At 38.5% G+C, this 22,018-nt stretch overlaps 1 protein-coding gene across 2 annotated transcripts in view; it reads right to left on the bottom strand.

Moving 5' to 3' along the window:
• LOC122876254 (leucine-rich repeat-containing protein 4C-like) overlaps positions 1-10,473 on the bottom strand; it is a 39,523-nt gene extending 29,050 nt beyond the window's left edge. Inside the window, exons 1-2 of one of the 2 annotated variants that reach the window (XM_044196319.1) lie at positions 9,980-10,472; positions 9,402-9,819 (exon numbers count right to left, since the gene is read on the bottom strand). The gene's annotated coding sequence lies outside the window, so the exon portion shown is untranslated. Of the gene's footprint in view, positions 1-9,401 lie in introns of both variants that reach the window. The other variant, XM_044196328.1, reaches the window with a different exon arrangement.
• Positions 10,474-22,018: the final 11,545 nt, after the last annotated feature.

Raw genomic sequence — 22,018 nt, 5'->3', positions numbered from 1 at the left:
AGATTTGTTAAGTTTTGATTACAGCGGAAACAATTAGTCAGTTGACAGGAAACTAATAGATCACTTTTCGTTATTTTTTTATGGTTAACATTTTATGGTTTCAGCTTCTTAATCTCATTTTCTCATATGATGGTAAACTGAATGTCTTTGTACTGTTAGTTGGACAAAACAAGCAATATGAAGACGTCATCTTGGGCTGTAGAAAACTGGACCAAACAATGAATCGATTTATCGAGAAAATAATCAACAAATGAATTGATAATTGATATAACTATTAGTTGCAGCCCTTGTTGTGTTATGATCTATTGAAAATGCATGATGAAAACATCATACTACTTAATGTTGCTGATGTTTTAGTTCATTTGAGAAGGTATTTGCTTTGGACTGGGACAAACTCTTTCACTTTCAAAAGCATTTCCAAACCCATTATATTGACACACCAAGCTAAAAACAAGGCTCTTTTCTTTTCAGTGCATGCCTGAAAAGTTGACATTTAGGAGATACAATGTTTTCATGGTAAAGGACCGTCAGCTTTTATTCTTAGTATCAGGTTTAATGACACTGTGCTTTGTCTGACCTGCCTTGCACTCTTGTTCATATGCTGTCAGTGAGGAAAGAAAAGTGAATAAAATACTGATTCTGTAGCCTGATTAAACACAGAAACAATGTGATGCATCTTTATCCAATCAGATGACAGGGCGTGCTAATTAAAAACAGTGCACCACAAGTGGTAGGTAGGTTAGTCAAGCAGTGCTACTGTCTCTAACATTATTAACTGGCCCTTATTGTTAGTCATTTTCATTACCAGGGTGTGAATGAGATAAAGACTTGGGACTCCCCCTCAGTTTGTGTCCGTATTCCCTGCCTGGATAATTAAAGTCCAAGCAGCAGGTGCTAGTTAGAAGAGCTTGCAAAATTTAGCTTCAGCTGTGTATTCTCAAAGACATAACAAGGAAATGCATAGGGCTTACTGAGCTTCAAGTGTGATAAATAAGTTAAAGTGAGAAGCTTTTGCCACTTTTGATGAAGAGCTTAAAAACTAAGACTGCAACTAATGATTATTTTCACTATTGATTAATCTGCTGATTACTTTCTTGATTAATTAATTAATTATTCTGTTTAATCAACTTGTGAAAAAGGTGACTCTTCAAAACCCAAACATATTTACAATGATATAAACGCATTTAAGAAGCAGGTAGTAGTGAATTATTGGCAGTTTAGACCTAAAAATTATTTAAACGATTAATCGATTATCAAAATTCTTTAAACATTGATTAAACACCCAACTCACATAAAGCAATTTTTTTTTTTTTTGGTTAACCTGAGCATTATTGAGCCATGCACATCATTTTGGAAATACACTATGTGCTGAGGTTTCTGCTGCAACCCAGTATAATGGAGATGAATGGAATTTCATTTGCAGTTTTCAAAGCATTGAAAAATGGCATTAGAAAAAAACTCAATAGCAGTCCATATTTCTAGAAACAATTTTCCACTTAGTCTGGATAACCTACAGATGTATCATATTTCTATCTTGCTAATAATAATATCTGTAAAGTTTTGGGCTAATTATTATATAATTGTCTAATTTATGGGATATTTCCAGCATGTCATTTTGTATGATTACCATACAGAACCTTTAGTACTAAACTTTGGGTTTAGTCAGTATTGAGACAGAATTTGTTTTAAAATGTTTTAATGTAAAATATATCAAATAACAAAATTGTGTCTAGTTAGGTCCATCCTGATCCTCATCCTGCGGATCGGCATTTTTTAAAGGTATCTGCATAAACTCAATACGAGGACTCTGTGATTGGGACATCCCTATCTCCAATGATGATACAGGATGCAGGAAACAAGTAAAAGTTGTGTTGCAACTGTCCTTTAAGTACTCCAGCTGCACTGAATACTTAGCCAAGGCTTAATACATTTCACAACAAACGAAAGGGCCTTTGTGTTATTATTGAGGATACAAGACACAAAGAAAATCGTAAGAGCTCTTATCTTTCTTTTCCTTTGAATTTGAAGGACAAAATGCTCCTGTGGCAAACAATGAGGTTAACCAATAATGTATTAGTGCATGGCAACAAGGGAACAAGATGTTCTAACAGCCTTGTTCAAGCCCGGAAAACACTGGTTGAAGAAAAGTCTTGTCATAAAAGGGGAGAAATGTAGCAGAGGCGACTCTGAGCCACACACTAAAGAGGCAATCTTGTCAGCTTTACAAGATTCCCTTCTCGGTTTAGTAGTGTTTGACTTGGCGCCAGTTACTGGGGTTTCATCTTTGCCAATTAAGCCAATCTAGTGTATTCCAGCAACTACAATCTGCGCTGTTTGCCAAAGCATTAATGAACTAGATATTAATTTTATTCTTACACTGATTTGGTAACTCCATTCGTTGTATCATGAATCACTGTCTGTTCCTAGTGAGTTGCAACATGAAGTCCATGCATGCCTGGCTCTTAGTAATGTTAAGATTCTCATCAAAGACATCTGAGCTAAATGAACTGGCAGGAGATAAAATGTTAATATGTGGGGAATTAGATAAATAGGGGAAAGTTAGAGAGAGGGAGACGGAAAGAGGAGGAGGGCACTGAACGTGAGAGAGATAGAGACTCATCATGACAGTCATCACTTCAGCTAATATCCCTAATTCTCTAAGGGAATATCTTAGTAAGGCGGAGTAAATTTGAAGCTGATAAGCAGACAATGAGATTTGCCAGAGCTTTGAGGCAAAGCCCTTCCAAGGGCTTGATTTCACCTACACTAGGTTTGAACTTGGCGCATCAAATGGAAGAACACTCATATGGCCCTCTTTGGTGTAGGTTGGATTCTGCTGTGTAGTTGTGTTTTGAAGCGACATAAGCAGGAGCTTTGCAAACTCTTTGGTGGGTGGATTACAAAATAGATCCATCATGGTGCACATATAAACTGCCTGTGGTCTTTGCAGGGTAAAGATTTGATTATCTTTTCTCTGCCCTCTGTGAGTCTCTAATTAGCACTATGAGTCGAACCACAAAAAGTTGAAGGGAGAACCGTAATTTCTAACATCAGGACATCCTACAGGAAATTCCTCATGGTGTAAAGCTGTGGGCCGTGAGTGCAGGCAGAGCAGTGAAGAGTTTTGTTTCCCAGAAAAAGAAACAAAATAATGAAATGCAGTTGAAGGTGTGCAGGTTTAGCCATTCTAGTGGTATGGCTCTAGGGAGGCTAATGTCAGTCAGTCGGTCGGTCCACCACTTTGGCCCAGACTGAAATATCAACAACAACTATTAGATGGATTGGCATACAAGTTTGCACAGATATCCATGGTCGCCAGAGGAGGAATCCTACTGACTTTGGTGATCCCCTGACTTTAAAGTGAAATGTCTTGACAACGACCAGATTGCCATGAAATTTGGTACAGATATCCTTTGTGCTATGAGGATGAATCCTGGTGATTCCCTGACTATTCCTACTCAGAGAATTACCACTGGCAAGCCAACGTTTTCACTTATAGCCAGCAAAATATTTCTACATCTACCAGATGGATTGGCACACAGTTTTGCACATGAATTGCCATGAAATACAAACATTCATGTTCCCCTCAGGATGAATTATAATAACTCTGTTAATCCGGTTAATCCTGAGTTTTCATATAGCGCCAAAATTTTAATTAGTCTAATACTGTAGTTTATTACCAAATACCTGCAAGCCTTATGACATCGCATAAGCCTCAGCTATACTTTGCCTTTAGTGCTAATTAGCAAATGTTAGCATGCTAACACACTAAACTAAGATGTTGAACGTGGTAAGCATTGCACCTGCTAACCATCAACATGTGCATTGTCATTTTGAGTATGTTAGCATGCTGACTTTAGCATTTAGCACAAAGCACTACTGTGCCTGTGAGTACAGCCTCACAGAGCTGCTAGCATGGCTGTAGACTCTTAATCTTGTTAGTGTTCAAATGCACAAAATGCCTATGATGTATCTGTGGAGGCTGGTAGGGTTGTTGATACATCTGTGCACTTCTGTTCTTATTACATATATATCTCTAGTGTGAAAAAATTGTTTCAACATGGATCCCAACAGCTAGTCCAGTTGATGGTCAAAACAAAGTATCAAATTGTTCACAAAAGTCTCTCCTGCAGTTTAACATACTTCACCACTGTCCATTCATAGTCTCAGTATGTTCCAAACTTGCTAGCTTCATATTTTGGCAACAATTTGACTGTTTGGAACATACTGACCACACAGATGGACAGAGGAGAAACAGATTATGCCGCAGGAGTTTTGAAGTCTATAGACATTTTGATACTTTTTTCCCTCTGTGACTAGTTTTTCAAATTCATTGTAACAGCTGTGAATCCAAGCTGCTGTCCTCCATGACGGAACAAGAGCCACCTTTCAAGCCTATACTGGAAGACTGTTTGATATTTAAAATATAGGTTTAGGATTTCATTATGATATAGATTACTTAATGCACAATAAGTAGATGATGAAATATATTACAATATTTCATCACTAAGTGTTTTGTCATGTACCTTTGACTCTCACTTATTCTGTCAGTTTGTTTGTCTTAGCTAGTAACTGGCCTCAGAGGAGCCATAAATAGACATTTTAGCCTAATTAACATTTTCTGTGACCACTGCATGTCATGCTCTAGGTAGCATCAGGCCTAGTTAGTTGTATATGAAATCATAATCAAAACCTTTTTCAGGTTTTCTGAATCAGTTTAATATAAAACCAGTATTAAATAAAACATTAAAAAATAGAATAAATATTAAATCATAATCCTGTTAAATTTTCCCTAGATTTTCAGGTTTAGCAGACATCAGCATTAAAAAGAAAATTTTTAGTTTTAGTCCTGCTTTACACTGAAATATAGCCGTTTAAATTCTGTTAAACAACAGCTGTGTATATGTAAAGACAAATCCAGCTTTAACCTGGATGTCTAGACATCTTTTTACCTGCAAATCAATACCATGCTTATTGGGATATTTTTTATATAGCTAATTGATTACCTTTCCTGAATGTTTTCACAGTTTTTGCTACTAAAACAGAGAGAGGAGATGCAAGATTCTATAAGAGATTTGTTTGACTGAACTTAACTAATCAGAGTGTCTTATCAACTTGGGATCAGATCCAAAATGAAACCAGCTATCAAAACACAGCCCTACATGTTCCCAGGAATAATTCCCATGATGCACAGTTTTCTGTGCTTTCCTGTACGCTGTGTCAACTGTTGTTATATGTCTTGATTTTATTTATATTCCTACACTTTTGATATGGTAGAAAAAAGCAGGGAAACTGTTGTATAAAAGCCATAACTGCCTTTAGGACATTGTTTACTGTGATTATGCATTCTTCAGAGCAGTGGGCGGTACTCAGCTTTGCCTCACATCAGCCCCACAGTACCTATAATCACAGAAAATAATGTTGACTGGAGCATTATTGTAAAACTGTATATGTGTAGGTTGTTGGGAATCTGTAGAGGAATCTATAATGGACATTATGGCATTTGCAGAAAGTGGCTGGTTGCTGAAGAGGCAGAAACATGGTACCCGTAGCCTGAACATACTCTTTCTATCAGAGGCTCTCACTGGAGTTGATGGCTGGTTCCTGCTGCAGGCCACTACAGACACATAGTGCACAACACAGATGGTGAAATAAGACACCAACGGCTCCAGTCAAAACACTGAATGTGTCATAATGACATTTCTGCCATAAATTAGGATATTTTTTTTTGCAGGCATCAACACTTTTTTACATAAGACACACTTAGTGGTAATGAACAGTAGTGGGTCTACAGGCACACACACGCAGATACAGCCTCTTCATACATCACCACGTTAATATTTGTTGATTTAGAAATGCAGACTTGTGAATGACACAGAGCAGGATTCGCTGAATAATCCCCTTTCTGGTGCACAAAGGCACAACTTAAGCTGCTACAGTGAATACTAAGTCTCTCCAGGCTGGCATGCATTGGACTCTTTCACACCCGAGCAGTTCAACTCGTTCAGATTGGCCTGTCTCTTGACTCGACTCAAACACATGTTTTGTGGAGGTACTACTGGAAAGATACAGAGCACTATCTATCAAAATGGAGCCGGCTGGAAGTCTAATCTCAAACTGCATCCCACTCGCTTATTTATGTCACATAGACACATACTGTACATACAGAAATGCACACAATCCTTCTGTGTTAGTTAAGATAAAAAGCACAGGCCTGGAAGGACTTTATCCAGACAGAACCTCAGCCACAATTTATCGCCACTCCCAACACCAGTCCTCATATCACACAGAGAAGTATGCAGAAGGCCAAGACGACAATATAAATTGATGAAACACCAAAACAGTGCTCCTGTATAGTAAAGCATATTTGAAAATTAACCAGCATTTTTGCTGATGGCAGGTCGAAACCCAAGGCTTTCAAAAATGGCCATTAATCTACCTCAGTTCATAGTTTCAGCAAAGAAAGCTTAACAAACACCATCATTATATGAAGAGAGGTTTAGGCTTGTCAGAAAATTACTCAGTCATTTACTAAATAAAAGGGAGAAGCGAGACCCACTGAGCAAAATATTTTGATCCTCACATATGAGATGTTGGAACCAGATAATATTTGGTATTTTGCTTGATAAATGACTTGCGCGTTATTTTTTGTCCATTAATCATTTATCGACTAATTGTTTCAGCACTAAATGAATCCTACATGTCTTCTGAAGGAAAAAGACATGCAGTTTATTCCACACAGGTGTGTGACTGGTCCTTAAAATTACCCAGTGATTAACATCCCACCATGCTTAGTGTTGTGTGTAAAAACCCTGGGCAGACCCAGCTGCTCATTATTTTGGCTTCTGTGGCTCAAAGAAGAAATCTGGAACTTTTATAGAGGGCTGATTGTTGAATTATATTTTGCTGTAGCTTCTGTGATGTACATTATTTGACTTAATGATATTGGATGATTGGAAAATGTGGCTATGATGAAGATGGCATGAAAATGTGTTGAAACGGCCACCTGGGAAGAACAGGTGCGTATATTTCTCGACTGTGATCTTTGTGCGTTATTTCCAGATGCAAGAAAAAACAGACAAGGCACTATGAATCAACTTGTTACAAATGTCTATCTGAGGTGTAAAAAGGCAGCATGTCACAAGAAATTTAGGCAGTAATATTATGGTGGAACTGCATCGCTTAAATCACCCTTATTAAAGGTAAATTACTTCTTTTATGCTGCAGGTTGTGCGAGAACAAAAACAGTGGTTTACTGAGGAAGAAAAAACCTCGGTTGGTTAGATGAGTCACCGTTCACCCTGTTCTGAACCAGTGGTTGACTACATGTGTGTCACGCATGAAAAGAAATCTATTCGCCCAAGTGCTTATTTCCCACAGTGAAGGCTTCTGTAATACCTGTTCTGGTGAGTGGTCCTCGCATGGTTTACATCCATTCGGTCCCTTAGCAGGCAGGTAAATGCCAAAACCGTCAACGTCTGTCAGGGTGATCACATTGCTATGCTTTGGTGTTTCTGTCCTGATGAATGATTGTACGGAATATCACAAGGTGACAAAACCAGATCCACAGGCCATGACAGGTCCCTGAGTTGTCTGATAGGCATGGGAATCATATTTACCACCCTGGCAGTAATGGTCAGCAGTTCTCAACCAAGCAGAGCACTACACAGAAGTAACGTTTCGGACCACCTTTAAAGTTCAAATGGTCAAACTTCTTGTGAAAAACAGTCACATTTCTCCAGTTGAGCTTCAGCTTTTTTTCAGAATCCCAAAGCTCGGAGCAGCAGCTCAGGTGGCTCATGGTGACCTAATGCCCTATTGAGACAATTATTGGTGTGTGGCCTTAATTTGAGCAATTACCAGCGTATTACAGTGCACTGAAATAATCCAGACCTGGAACTGAATGTAATGCCAATTTATCATTTAACTGTAAATCTAACTGAAAAGACAGCTGAAAATGAATTGTTAAGGAGCAGTCATTTTTTACTATTAAAAACTCAGAGACATTTAAAGAACCCACTGATACCAAAGAATAAATGGTCTTATGTGTAACAGGCACTAATCTCCCTACTATTAAAATAACCCTTTGCTGAAATGTCTATGCTGTATTTACAAATGATTCAATTCACCATTTAATCATCAAACTCCCAACCCAATCTAGCAGACTACAGGTGAAATATAATAGACAGACTGTGCTTATATATTTATGCAAATATTGTGGTAACCAACCCTAAATGACAGACCCATTCTTAAACACGCCAACTGTGTCCTTCATTTTACAGGCAGGTTGTAAAATCACCAGATGTGAATATGAAAGTTTACACTTGAGGACGAACTGGTTACGGTTTAAGTGGAATGCCTTTGGCTGCAGCAGAACTAGCAATTTCAGATGTGATTTCTGCTCCAAATGCAGCTCCCTCTACCCATTTCAGCCAACACACAAGTATTTTCAGCATCAGGGCATTTTCAGCACCTCCCACTGATGGACAGCTCCTATTCACGTTTTTAAAAAAAAGCAATATTGCCAAAGCAGCAACTCCAGGACTTGACAGTTTAAATTCTAGAATTCACCCTGTGCTTCTGGTTAACCTCCTCAGGCTGTGGTATAGGGAGAAATGACAACCTCATTTCTGTGTATCACCCATGGGTGGCTTTGCTGGGGTTTTGCAGATATACTGGGTCAACACGCAGAAGCAGAGAGAGAGAGAGAGAGAGAGAGAGAGAGAGAGAGAGAGAGAGAGAGAAAACGTGTCCAAGGTGTGTGCATGAGCAAATGCTGTAAAATAAAGCTTGACCTGAAGCTTTTGCTTTGCCACATTCCAACTCAAAGCGCTCCCCTTCCTGTGGGCAGCCTGCCCACCTGGCCAATCCGGCGCTCTTTTTGCTGCAAACGTGTATGCTGAGAATACCTGAACTGAATTTAAATTACCATATGACGTAGGCCTTTTTCTAGCAGTAATGTTCTGCTGGCAACAGGGACTACCACAGACCATACAGTCTCTACCAAGCGCTCAAACACACAATTTGTTGCACCAGCTACCCCCGCCCCCATACACACACACACACACACACACAAACACCTCCTCAACCCCTTTTCTGTTCCTATCTATGTTTATCTCTAGTCTATCTATATCTCTCTATCTATCTCACACACACATTCAGAAACACACACAATCGCTCACACACGAAAGAGGATGCGACAGTTATCCTAACCTACCTACAGAGATGAAAAAGGACATATTAAAAAATTAAAAAGTATCTGTCTTTACATTGAAGTATGTGAGCTAGTCGCAAATCACGGGTTAAATGGCGATGAATAATCAGTATACATCGGAATATACAACAGCATATCACCCGGAATAGGCTCAATTGGACTGAATTCAATAAAATAGCCTACTTACGCATTTTCTCGAATAAATGAAATCGGGGTTGAGAGCAGCGAAGGAAAATTCAGTAGGGCCCTGGTCCCCGTTTTCAAGATTTGCAGTTCGACCGAGGCACAAATCTCCATGTGAAAGGGATTGGAAGGTGCTGCAGTCCGCGTCGCTCTCGATCACAAGTCAAGATGCTCGCCTGCGAAAAATGCCAAACATTTACAAAGAGTTGCGTGGATCTGCGGTGCGGCCACCATTCCCTCGGATGTGATGCGCGCCGATGAAAACCCACGGAGGACCAGCAGTAACCCCCTGGACTTGAAGATATTCCTCTGGACTGAGGAGGAGGAAATCCTGCAGAGTTTTTGATGGGGGATCAAGTCTGTATAGGCCCTTCTTTCCCCCAAACCAGTCACAGTCCAAAATTGACTCTCACCGGTGGTTTCTGTAAAAAAAAAATCGCTAAATCAAACTGACCACAAAAGACCCAAACCAAAGTGGGCGAATTCTTTTGGATTTAGCAGTCAGGTTTTTTTCCCCCCGCGGATCATTTCCTCAAAACAAATGAACAAGATCAGCGGACAGACATGCCAATTAACAATTACCTATTTAAAGCATTGCTGATAAGGTCAGTGCAGAAAGGGGTGCAGAAGCGTCCTACAAAAAAGCCTGAGAACGCCTATTGGATAAAATTAAGGATATCCGTCCCACTGCAACCATCACACGCGTCGCATCAGGACAAATGGGTTGCCATAGGCTACTCTAAAAATCGCAGAGCATATGGCATACAGTGTTTTCTATCAAGTAGAATGGGAGGAATCCACGGGATGCTATCCCCCCAAAAAAAGCAATCCGGTGTATTGATTAGGCTACATAAGCGCATCTATTAGTAATAATTCCGGTTGTCAGGGAGAGCGTGTCCGATCCGGGTGGTGTGGCAGCAGCAGCATCATCCGTGTGTTGCAAATAAAGCGGGGTTTTGCCACCGGCTCTTAATGATCCCCCCGCTCGCTGCAGTCCATGACTTGAATAGCGAGCACGTTGAAATCACCGTCTCCAGGCACAGATCTGCCGCGCGCGTGTACGAGTCACGTGTGTGTGTGTGTGTGTGTGTGTGTGTAGACGTGATCGTGTTCCTGTATTGCCCAGGGACCACTTTAACTTTGACCACTTTGCCTGCGCGTCCATCTGCCCATTTAAATCACCCAGCGGTCGTTAATTATCAGGGATCAATAGCATTAACGCATAAAGCCCAGATCTGATCAGTGTGTGTGTGTGTGTTTGTGTGTGCGTGCATGTATGATTCAATTGTTGATGAGGTATGGTTGCCACCTACAGGCGTTAGTCTCTAGCCAGTCATCCAAAACGAACCATTTCCACAGTCTGCATCCACAAATAAATTCACATTCAACAGAGGTCTCATCAGTTCTCCTCCACGGTAAAAGCACAGATAGGAAATGTGCATGTGTCCACCATGTTAAAATCAGCTACAAAATAAATCACAATTAATGCTTTGGCCTTACTGGAACATCACATTATTTTCCCACCTGCTATTTTCAATGAGCAGGTTTACTGCAACCGATTTATTCCTTTTGCGAATACTGTCAGAAGCAGACAAAAGTAACCTAGGCAACCCCTGCTTGGCTGAAACTTGCTTACAGATTGCCTTTACTGGCCATGGTCATAGAAAGGGAAAACTTCATCCACTGCAAAGACCAGTGAGACACGTTGGTACTGTAGGTAAGGAGGTTTAGTGACTTGCAGACCTGCAGATAGACAAGTGAGTGTGCATTCATTTGATCTGAGATGAACAGAGTGTCTCGTTAGATGACATAATGGACCGCAAGTCTGCTACGTGACAGAGTGGCTCCTGGTCACTGAGGCCATACTGCTTTATGAGATTGAGAAAGACAGAGAGAACCTGAATAAATTATTGGTGAAACATGAAACGATGACCGGAGATGCTTCCATATTGGGCAGTGGGGGTCACTTAATGGTTTGATCAGTATGAAAATGATCTGAATCATATGCTATGGCCTTTACATTTACCAGACCTCAACCCAGTTGGTCACTTATGGGAGATTTTGGAGTGATGTGTTAAGACAGTGCTTCCCACCACCATCATCAAACACCAAATAAAGGAATTGGGGCTCATTATTTTCTCGATTAATCATTTTGTCTATAAAATGTCAGAAAATAGAGAAAAATATCACAATTTCCCAAGCTGATGACATCAAAATGCTTGTTTTGTCTGGCCAACAGTCCAAAACACAAAGATATTCAATTGGATTAAGAAAACCAGCAAACATTCCCCTTTGAGAAGTCGTAACCGGTGAATTTTTGGCACTTCTGCTTAAACAAGACTAAGGCTCTAGCTGCGCTAGTGGCTCTGTGAGGCTGTAATGGTCATTGTAAAAAACAAAAAACAAACCAGATTGGTTAGATAAACCAAAGTATTGGACACATTTTTAACTGATATTGGCGCTAGATGAAAAGTCAGAGGAATAAATTTCATATAAGACCATAAATGTCAGCGCCAAATTGCATGGCAATCCATCTCAGAGTTGCTGAGACATTTCGCTCAAAACCACAAATGTCAACCTACTGGTGGTACTAGGGAACCGGTAGGTGGGAACATAAACGTCTGTACCATTGTTTGCCAATCCATTTAATCGTTGTTGAGCTATTTCAGTTGGGTTTCAAGACTGACCGACTGACCAATAGACCGACATTATCCCTAGAGCTTCGCAGCTAGGATGGCTAAAAATGACTTAAATGATTAATCAGTTTTCAAAATAGTTGCAGTAACTGTTCCAGCTCTAGAGGGAATACCATTTGGAAGAATGGCAATCATCGCTTGAGTACAATTCAGACACCTTATTAAGACACTTTATATTGTTTTGTTTCTATAATCTATCTATCTATCTATCTATCTATCTATCTATCTATCTATCTATCTATCTATCTATCTATCTATCTATCTATCTATCTATCTATCTATCTATCTATCTATCTATCTATCTATCTATCTATCTATCTATCTATAATAGGAAGCAATTATCTAATGTATTTATTCACTGTATAATGAAGAACTTTGAGTTTCACAGAGTTTAATGCAGCTAAGATAAAAAAGTGCATGTGGCAGGCTCATAATAAGAAACAAGAACAACACCTCAAAAATTGGATTTCTGACCGGATCAAAGTGAGAGTCTCAACCTTAGAACGAATGCTCAACTCTGTCCTTGTGCTTCTATTTGTCATTTGTAAAACTCTTATTCTTCTTAATTTGGTGGACAATACAATATCTGACACTGGTTCATAAATTCCCATAAGTCCCCATTTCACTCTGTTAACATTTATTCAACTTTAGTATCTTGAACTGAAAATAGTTCCTACACTCATAAAACATTTGAGTGCTTTTTTCACATCTGTGAAAGTCAAAACTTTCCTCCTCATGCATAACTAAAAGGGTAGCTTGTCAAACACAAGCCAATTTCACATAGATTTAATATAATCCCTGTCTAATGAGCTAAATCAGAGGAAATCTCATCTGAGAGAATTTTCATTGCCTCGGATGAAGTCATATCCAGGTTCACAAAACTGGACCTTTGTGGGTTTCACATTACCTATACTGAGGCATAATTGGACTTTAAATATAATTTTTCATATGCTGCACTATTATTAATGTGGTAACAGTTACATAAGAGACTTGTAAGAGACTCCCCTACAAACACTAGAGATGCATTTGATATATTTTCTGCAATCAGCATTTTATTCACGCTTTGATGAAATATGAATTTTAATTCCTCGAGATCTCCTGAGCAGAAAAATTAAAAATAAAAGCGCATGCAAGGAGAGGGCTGCACACCCTGTGTTGCTGTAAATGAAAGCCTCAGCAGATCTGCACAATCAAATCAATGTCAACCACATGCTGCTTCAACAATGTACTCCCTCATTACAATGTTTTTCATACAAGGACAATATAAATATACTGTATGTCTTATTTAGTCCTATTTGAATCCATACAACAGCAATACTCAGTGTCAATGCCAAAGATTTCCAGCCCACAAATGACTTCTGGGCGGTAAATCAACTCATGGAGTTTTAAGCATATTTGACAGCTTGACACCTATTACTTCTATTTTGTATGCAAAAGCCAAAATTGGAAATGGTCTGGACCATGTATTCCTATGCATTTTTCTACAGGAATCAATCAGATATGCTAGCTTTGAAATTGTGTGATTAACTGAATCTTAATGCATATTAATACAATTTTTGACAAGATTAATTTCAGTTTTTGAATACAGATGGATAAATGGACAGACAGACAGACAGACAGACAGACAGGCAAGCATTCATAACAAACCACTCTCACATGGTTAGCAAAAAGCACAATGTGTATCACTTCTTATCATCTTCATTGAACTTTAAATTGTTTTCATATAACTGCTTGAGATGTGATAAAAATGAGAAAGAATACTGAAAATTTAAAACAGTTTTATGCTTCCGTGAGTCTTTTGGGAGGAAGAAGGTTTTTCTCACTGACTTATTTAGACATCTTGGCTTTAAAGTCTGTCAAACAAATTGAAGGACACAGATGGGAAAAGCTATGTAAAAGTATTTAACAAATTATGGGCAGAGATGGCTTTAGTTGATTCTTTTTATCCCTCATTTTGGTCCGTAGCCACTTTTCTGTCACATTTCTTTCTCTCTGTGAGACATCTCTTTTCCTTCTTTCTTCTTTTCTATCTTCTTCCATCAGCCTATTGGGATTGTTGGATCGGCTGCTGTGGTAGCACATGTCCCAGACTGCTTTCTGGGACAAACTTCAAGAAGCCAGGCTGGAAAAAAAGATGGAAGGGAAAATATGGTGGAGAGAGAGAGAGAGAGAGAGAGAGAGAGAGAGAGAGAGAGAGAGAGAGAGAGAGAGAGAGAGAGAGAGAGAGAGAGGATCCTGTAGCACTACGGAGCCTCTTCAATTATTCAAATGGCCGCTGTCCCTCTGCACTTGTTCTCTCTGCTTGGTTTGAATATTAAAATGGCCGCCCCCAAAGAGACAGCTATTCAGAAGATGAAGCCCACGTAGAGAGCAGAGGCTGAGTGTGCTTGACTCCTCACATCCCCCGCCACAGCAGTCTATGAACGGGGACTATGCAACTGACTGCTTGACTTTGAAGAGGGAAGTATTCCTGTCACGTTTGGCCTAAATTCCATTAAAGACAGGCTTAGGGAGTGCATTATTAGCATCACGTAGAGCGTGCTACCTGTATCCCAACAGACACTCCTCTCAGAAGTGCACAGTGAAGTAGTAACAGAGGTCCTGATCCTTTCTTTGGGGGCTTGGCCTGGTCACCATAGTCTGATGAGAATTTGTGACATGATCATGAACTTTGAAGATTATGAGAACTTATGATCCTCCTCACGCACAGCACGGATTGGATCATCATCTGCCTTAAATAAGTTGCTAAGATTTAGGCAACTTTTGTTTGGTTAAATTTTGGTTATAGTTGTGCAAAGATTCCTGTCGTAAGATAAAATAAATTGAATCCAGATAATCAGGCTGCAGTCGAGGGTGGCTGTAGTTCTGGTGGTAGAGCGGTTAAGCCATTAATAGTAGGGTAGGGCAGTGATGGAAGAAGTACTGGCCATAAAACAAATGTAAAAACTGTCTTGTCATAAAGTATTAAAAGTCCTGCATTCAAAATCTTTAGAAAATTACAGCAAAAGTAAAAAATACTCATTGTCCAGCAGCATGGCCCCTGTCACTGTTATATTATTATATATTATATGACTGGATTATTATTACTGATGGATTACTGTGTAAGCAGAATTTTCATGTTATAGCAAGTGGAGGTGAGGCTACTATTTATTATTTTTATTTACTCTTGGGTAGTAATCTTCAATAATGCATCAAATTTTATGAAACTAAAATAGTTTTGGATATAAAACCTGAATCTACAAAGTAACTAGTATCTACTGTATATCTGTAATGTAGATGTAGTGAACTAAAAAGTACAATTTCCTTCTAAACTGTAGTGGAGTAGAAGTATAAATTAGAATAAAGTTGAAATACTCAAGTGAAGTGCAAGAACCTTAAAACTGTACTTACTGTAAGCACAGTACTTGGGTAAATGGTACTTGGTACAACGATCTGGCTGTCGGGTGATCAGTTAGATTTATGGCATGTCAGAAATTTTAGTCGGATGTCTTGAGGTTTGCGCAGTTCAACGGTCCGATTTCCCACGGGACTTCTGTCAAAAGATCTATTATAGACTGTAGGGAGCTTGTTTTAATATTACTGGAGTAGTATTTTACAGGTTGTGGCTAAAACTGTAGTCTTGACAGCGACTGCTGTGATATAAAACTTCACTGCAGAACAGACACCATATTGTCTGCATCTCCCCTTACTTTCCGTTCATAGTAGACTTGCACAAAGTAATGCTGCCTTTCTCTCTTCTTGTCAACATTGTTGAGGACACTGCCGTTTTGTTTAAATAAACTTAATTGGAAATGTTACTGGACAAAACCAACCAGGGGTTCCGTGCTTACATTCAGTGTGAACAGCCACATCATGGCCGTTGAATTGATCCGTACAGTGTGAGCAAGTCGCAAGTTCATGGCCATGCAGAAAGGCTGATTAAAACGTATAGTGTGGTTTAACACAGAGTACATGATTAATAAAAATGCACAGTGTCTGCTCTGCTTAACTCGACACTCCAAAATTTCCCATAGATGTTCAAGTGGGTTGAAATCTGGTGAAGACATATGGCATATGGTTCACATCATTTTCATACTCAGACCATTCAGTGTCCCCTCGTTCCCTGCATAGAACCATTTGCATTTTTAATGTTTCTCCACTCATTTATTCATGTCACCTGTCTATACATTAAAGCTAAGACTAGAGAGAGGGAAAATAATTTATAGCCTACTGTATACCTTACCACCTTTAATTTGTTAGTGCATGTGGCTCATTTGAAACTCCCCCAGAGAGACCCCAAGGCATTTTATTTTATTTTGTATTTTTATTTTTTATTTCATTTTATTTTATTAGTATTCAGTGATCACAGTAAGCAGTGTAGGAGGATGAACCTTAATGGACCATGTTTCCTCTCATTACAGCAGTTCCAGATAATTGAAGTGGCATTTCTGTGTATGCATATTACACTAAAACCCTTTTGTGGATTAAAGAGAAAATAACTGGCTGTGAAGGCTGTAAATGTTTCCACTCTGAACTGAATGGAAAGGTGCCGGTTTAAGAAGCTCCTGGGGGGCAACAAGACCACTTCTTATTTTTAACGTGAAGGCAAACAATCCTGAGAAAGGTTTAAAATATTTTCTAACAAAAAAAAAAAATATATATATTTTATGTGTTATAACTGTTGTGTTTCACTAGTATCAAACTAGGCTATCTGGAGTTAGTGTGCAGTCTACAAGCTCATGATAACTGTATCTAGTATGCCACTGCAGTAGTCTTAAAAAATAGCTAGTATATGTTTCTTTTTATGGCTGATGAAGGCTCCAAAATTATCTGTATGCAGGTCAACGAGTAGCATCTATTCTCATTCTGTACCATTCAAGTGGCTTCCATATTGACATTTTGACCCTTCGTGTGACCACAAAAGCCTAATTTCTTAGAGGCCTTTGTGACTGATGTGAAAAAACCCAGCTGATAATTTCTTTTATGCACTGAATTAATTTGAAGCAAAGATAAGTGGAAACCAGAGTGAAAAATATATCTGTTTATCAAGACTTAACAGCTTAAGTCTGTTTGTCAGTCCTTTTCACAGCACCTCTTTACTTTAATTAATGATATTGTCAGTAAGAGGCAAACTTTTCACATTAATGTGTACAAGGAGCTACAGGCCTATTCACATTTTGTAAAAGAAAGCACAAAAAAAAAAAAAAAAGCGAGGATTAAAAAATAATGTTTCAGCCCTTCTTATAGGCCAGATTATTTTAGATGCTGAGAAACAATGAAGACTTATGAAAAGCTGCCTCCACTTCTGTGCCATGCCAATATGGATACATTGGCACATAGTCAAATATCCTCCATGTCATTGTTGAACACTGCTTTCCAACAGACCTTGTTCCACCAGAATACTTTATTTTGATTAATTACACCAGGTCCCTATTGAATTTGAATGACCTCCAAAAGAGTGTACCAAGTCCTGGTCATGTGACTTCCTGTACAGGCTCATATTTCTATAAAGCATCATAATGAGCCTTATTAGCATAAACATGAAGACAGAGAGAGGCTTCTCAAATAGGCTCGGGTGTTACATCTTTTATCTTGTAACTTTCTCGACAGTTTTACTGCCTCACATGAGCCTACAATACAGCTCAGAAAGACTAAATGCATGAGGATGGTGATCAATGCAAATGCTTTAGGCATTGAGGAGTGCACAGGGACAGCAGTTAAGGGAAATTTAGTGTGTCCTGTTATTTTGTCATAAACGCTGCAGCGTGTCATGATAAAGCAAACTGGAACCCACTGAGTTATGACGTGTCCCTGTGTGTTCAGCCCATACAGCGGTGAGAAATGACAAAATCAGCTCATTACATGCATGCTGTCATAACTGATCTGTAGCTTGCAGTCCTGTGCCCGATGCATAAAACATCTTTACACTGAGAAATGCTCTCAAGGGTTAAAATTATTAGGAATGAAAAAGAATAGCAGATGAGTAATACAATGTATGATTTGATACCCTACAGATAGGTGATATGTATATAAGATTTTAGTGTGGTAGGTCGGATTTCTTTTTAGTTCAGGGTTTAGAAAAATCTAATATCCCATATGACCCAAGTGTAGGGAGGAAATTATTCTTTTCCACATTCATTAGAGGCAGACAAACATGGGTATTTATCACAGTAAAGATGGAGCTGCAGGTTAAGATACTGGTGGTGCTCCTGCAGAGGCAGTTCAATATCTTTCTTAATCAGAATGGACAGTGGGTGCCATAAAGGACCAAAGCAGTGACCTTCCATTTGTAGGATTGCCTCTTACAACCTGAGCCAGTCTTCTGCAACATTGCTCTCTCAGTACTCATGTACTGAATTTTGAAACTTATCTTTAAAAAAAATATATTTCTGAATGCTAGACACAATTGCAGTCAAAATCAATGTTTAGAGAAAAAAAAATGAGACTAGTGAGCTTTTTAGTTGTCTTGACGATAAAACTTTCACCTTAACGAGACCATTCTCTCTCTTCTGAAATCCTATAAAATGGCTGATGGAAGACAGATATGATGAGGTGGTTGTATTAATCAATGCACAGGATCTGATGTTACAGTCTTTTGTGCCATAATCCAGGCTGAGCGGCCATACAGGAGCCTAATTCAGATGTCAGAAGAAGGATATACTCACCTACAATTGGTGAAAAGGGCATAAATCCATGTGACAATCAGACAGGCAGTACAATTCATTATGTAACCAACTAATCTAACTGCTCCATTCACGAGCCAACTAATTTGATTAACAGAGGTTATGTCTCCTGGGTTACTCGATTTCTTCTAAATAAGTATTTTTCTCTGTCGGCGGGTAGGTGAGGTTTGTGGAATGACTAAAGACCACCTGGAGGCCTCTTCACAAATCAATATCAACCTCATGGTCGACGTTATCTCCTAAGGAGGGGAGTTAAGATTGATTGTTGTTAAGCACTTTACAGGATGGAAAGAGGATGAGGACGGATCATAAAACGCCCACACACCACCTACCCATCTCTCTCAGCTGCAACAGAGTGCAGCCAATCGATAGGAGCAGGATCAGCAAAAAAAAAAAAAATGAAACAAAATAAAAAACAGGAAAGTAATAAATATCTAAATAAGCAGGGAAGCATTAGTAAAAGAAGAATAATTTCACAAGAAATTGATCAAATCTGTGGCAAGAAAATTACGAAATATAATTTTTCAGAATTGCTGTAAGCAAAAAAAAACTTGTATTAAATGCCATTAACTGTTCCTTTCAAGATTGTTTGGCATTTTTATTAGTTATGTAACTGGGTGGAGTCTGTGTTGTGCGAGATAAAGAGCTAACTTCTGTGTATTCCTGACATGAAGAGATAATGGCAGATCTTCAAATTAAATAACCATGGCCCTCTAGCTCCAACTTAATAAGGGCAAAGTGGGAGTATTAGCTTACCTCATTCAGGAGGTAAAAAAAAAAGCACAATGGTTTATTAGAAAGCATGGGATGGATTATGATATATTAAAGATAGGAGGTGAAGAGGACATTTAGTGTACACCCATTAACTCTGAGGACCTAAGCAGTCAGGTTATTAATATGTACTGACAGATTCGTTGTATATAAAACTATAGATTACTGAAAATTTGCACATCCACAACTAAAAGAACATTATGTTTTAATTCCTTTAATCGCACCCCTTCACACCTCAGTTGTTATGTGGTTGAAATTATTCACATCAGTAAATAAGTTTTTTTAATATGGGCATATACAGCTAGAGTCAACATTACATAACTGCACCACCTGACATTCCTCATTCATGTCACAGCACATTACACTTTCCGTTCACATCCCCATTAAACATATCTGTATAAATACTTAGAGGTCTTCTCTCAGTCATAATCTCAATCTAGTTTTTAAATGTTGTTTTGGAAGTGAGCCAGCTGGGTTGTGATTCTGACTCAGTCATGGCTGCGTATCAGTAATTTATTTTCATACACATTCTAATTCCACGACACTGATATATTTATTAAGCAATAGTAATGTCTTAACTACTTTGTAAATTCATATTTATTATATTAAGCCAGTGGTTCTCAATCTTTTTGGCTCATGACCCCTCAAAAAATTAAGAGATCCTGATTTACAACCATGTCACACCCTGCAAATGCAAACTGGTGAACATTTCTACCAAAGAATGGCTCTCTCCTTCCCTTCAGCTTCTCCATTTAGTGTTTCACAATAAACAGAAACACTTAATTTGGTTAGGAATACAATCATTTAAAATATAATAGGCTAAATTGCACTAATTAAAACGTGTGGTGATGAATAAGACTAGACTTTCAGTGGTCTTGCTCTTGACTTGGACACGGGCTAATGCGGTTTGTGCAAAGCTTTGATGAGGTTTGTGTGTTTTGTTGTCTTCATGCTATTTTCCCTCAGTAGTGCCTGCTGTTGATGACATACAATCTTGTGGGTGAATAAACCTGCAGATTTGACAGCATTTTCATCATCTCAGGATGGGATGAGATGCCTCTAATGTAAAATGTGGATTGTTACCATTTTGTTTCCCTTATAATTATCAAGTGATTATTCCAGCTATATAGACAAACAGCTGAGCATGTGGTCAGTAGGTGTACTGTTATTTAGAGACTGTCCTCACCAGAAAAATGACAGCACTGGTTGTTTGTTCAAACTCCTAAAACAACCTACCTACCTACCCTTATGCTTTCCTGAAAAGCTACCTCTTACAGTAGTGAGAGTAATGACTGTCCTCTCTAAGTAACATGGGTGGAAGTAGTGCGTCATAAAATATCTTAGGGAGGAGGTTGACTTTGACACAGGAGACCACGGTTCATATCCCATCTCATACCAGCAGGCAACATTGAGAGGGCAGTGAAGCACTGCTTTGCAGCTGGGTGTTAAGTTACTCTTTAAGGAAAATTAAATTGAATTAAAATAAAATTTTGCTGTGGTATTTAATACTTCAAACCACATGTACTGAAAACAGTGCAGTTTGTTCTTGGACTGAAGCAACACATCACCATGGTTTCCCATCCAAAGTATTAGTTCAATTAAATGAACAAGGTCTTATGACCTATGGTAAATTTACCTTCTGATTTCTCTGAGAATTTTAGCCTTTCCAAAGTCTCCCAAAATAACTTGAAATCATCAAAGTTTAGGAATAGTGGCAGGAGTGTGTGTCACACTCATGCACGTAAGGGAGTCTCAGGATTTAGTTACATAGCATTGCATACAAACTGCTATGGTGATTTATAATTAAAAAGGTTTAAACAATGTCTGTTTTGAATGTTAAATTACATCTTTTTTATTTGTTCATGTTAATTATTTCAAGAAGTTCATAAAGTGAGTCATCTGTATACATACACAGTACATGTACAGTAATTAATTAAACATCACTCTACTCTTGTTAGAGTTACTTTCAGTCCTTTTATCACTTTATCTTTTACATTAAGAAGTACCTGTGAATTCTGCTAGTTTCAGAAAAATGAGGAGTAAAGCAAACATATTAAATATGAAACAGGTTTTGACAGGCATGGCGTCTTAGGAACTGTAAAATAACTTTGTAATGCACATTTTCCTGAAAGAAAATTCGAACAAGGTGACTACTGTAAAGAGTGAAAAGACTGTATATCTCAGGGCTGAGGGAACTCATAACAGCTGTCAGGTGCACAAAAAATAATTAAGAAAAAAGTAGGGTATGATTCATGACCTATTTTCTCATAAAAGTCTTCGACTGTGCTGAGGACATTAAAGTACAGTAGCTTTAAATACTATAAAGTACCAAAATACAGGCTGTTATCACTTTTCTCATTTCAAAAGAAAAAAAAGATCCCAAACATTTTTGACAGCCATTGGCCTAATCGCAACTGAATTTTAGCATTAGCATTACACTCAGTCTAGGCTATATACTTCCAAAGATGACTTCATGACAGATTACAGTCAAA

The sequence above is a fragment of the Siniperca chuatsi genome, linkage group LG1 (assembly GCF_020085105.1).
Source record: "Siniperca chuatsi isolate FFG_IHB_CAS linkage group LG1, ASM2008510v1, whole genome shotgun sequence".
In the NCBI taxonomy this organism is placed as follows: domain Eukaryota; kingdom Metazoa; phylum Chordata; class Actinopteri; order Centrarchiformes; family Sinipercidae; genus Siniperca; species Siniperca chuatsi.
This window is presented reverse-complemented; position numbering and strand designations above follow the sequence as displayed.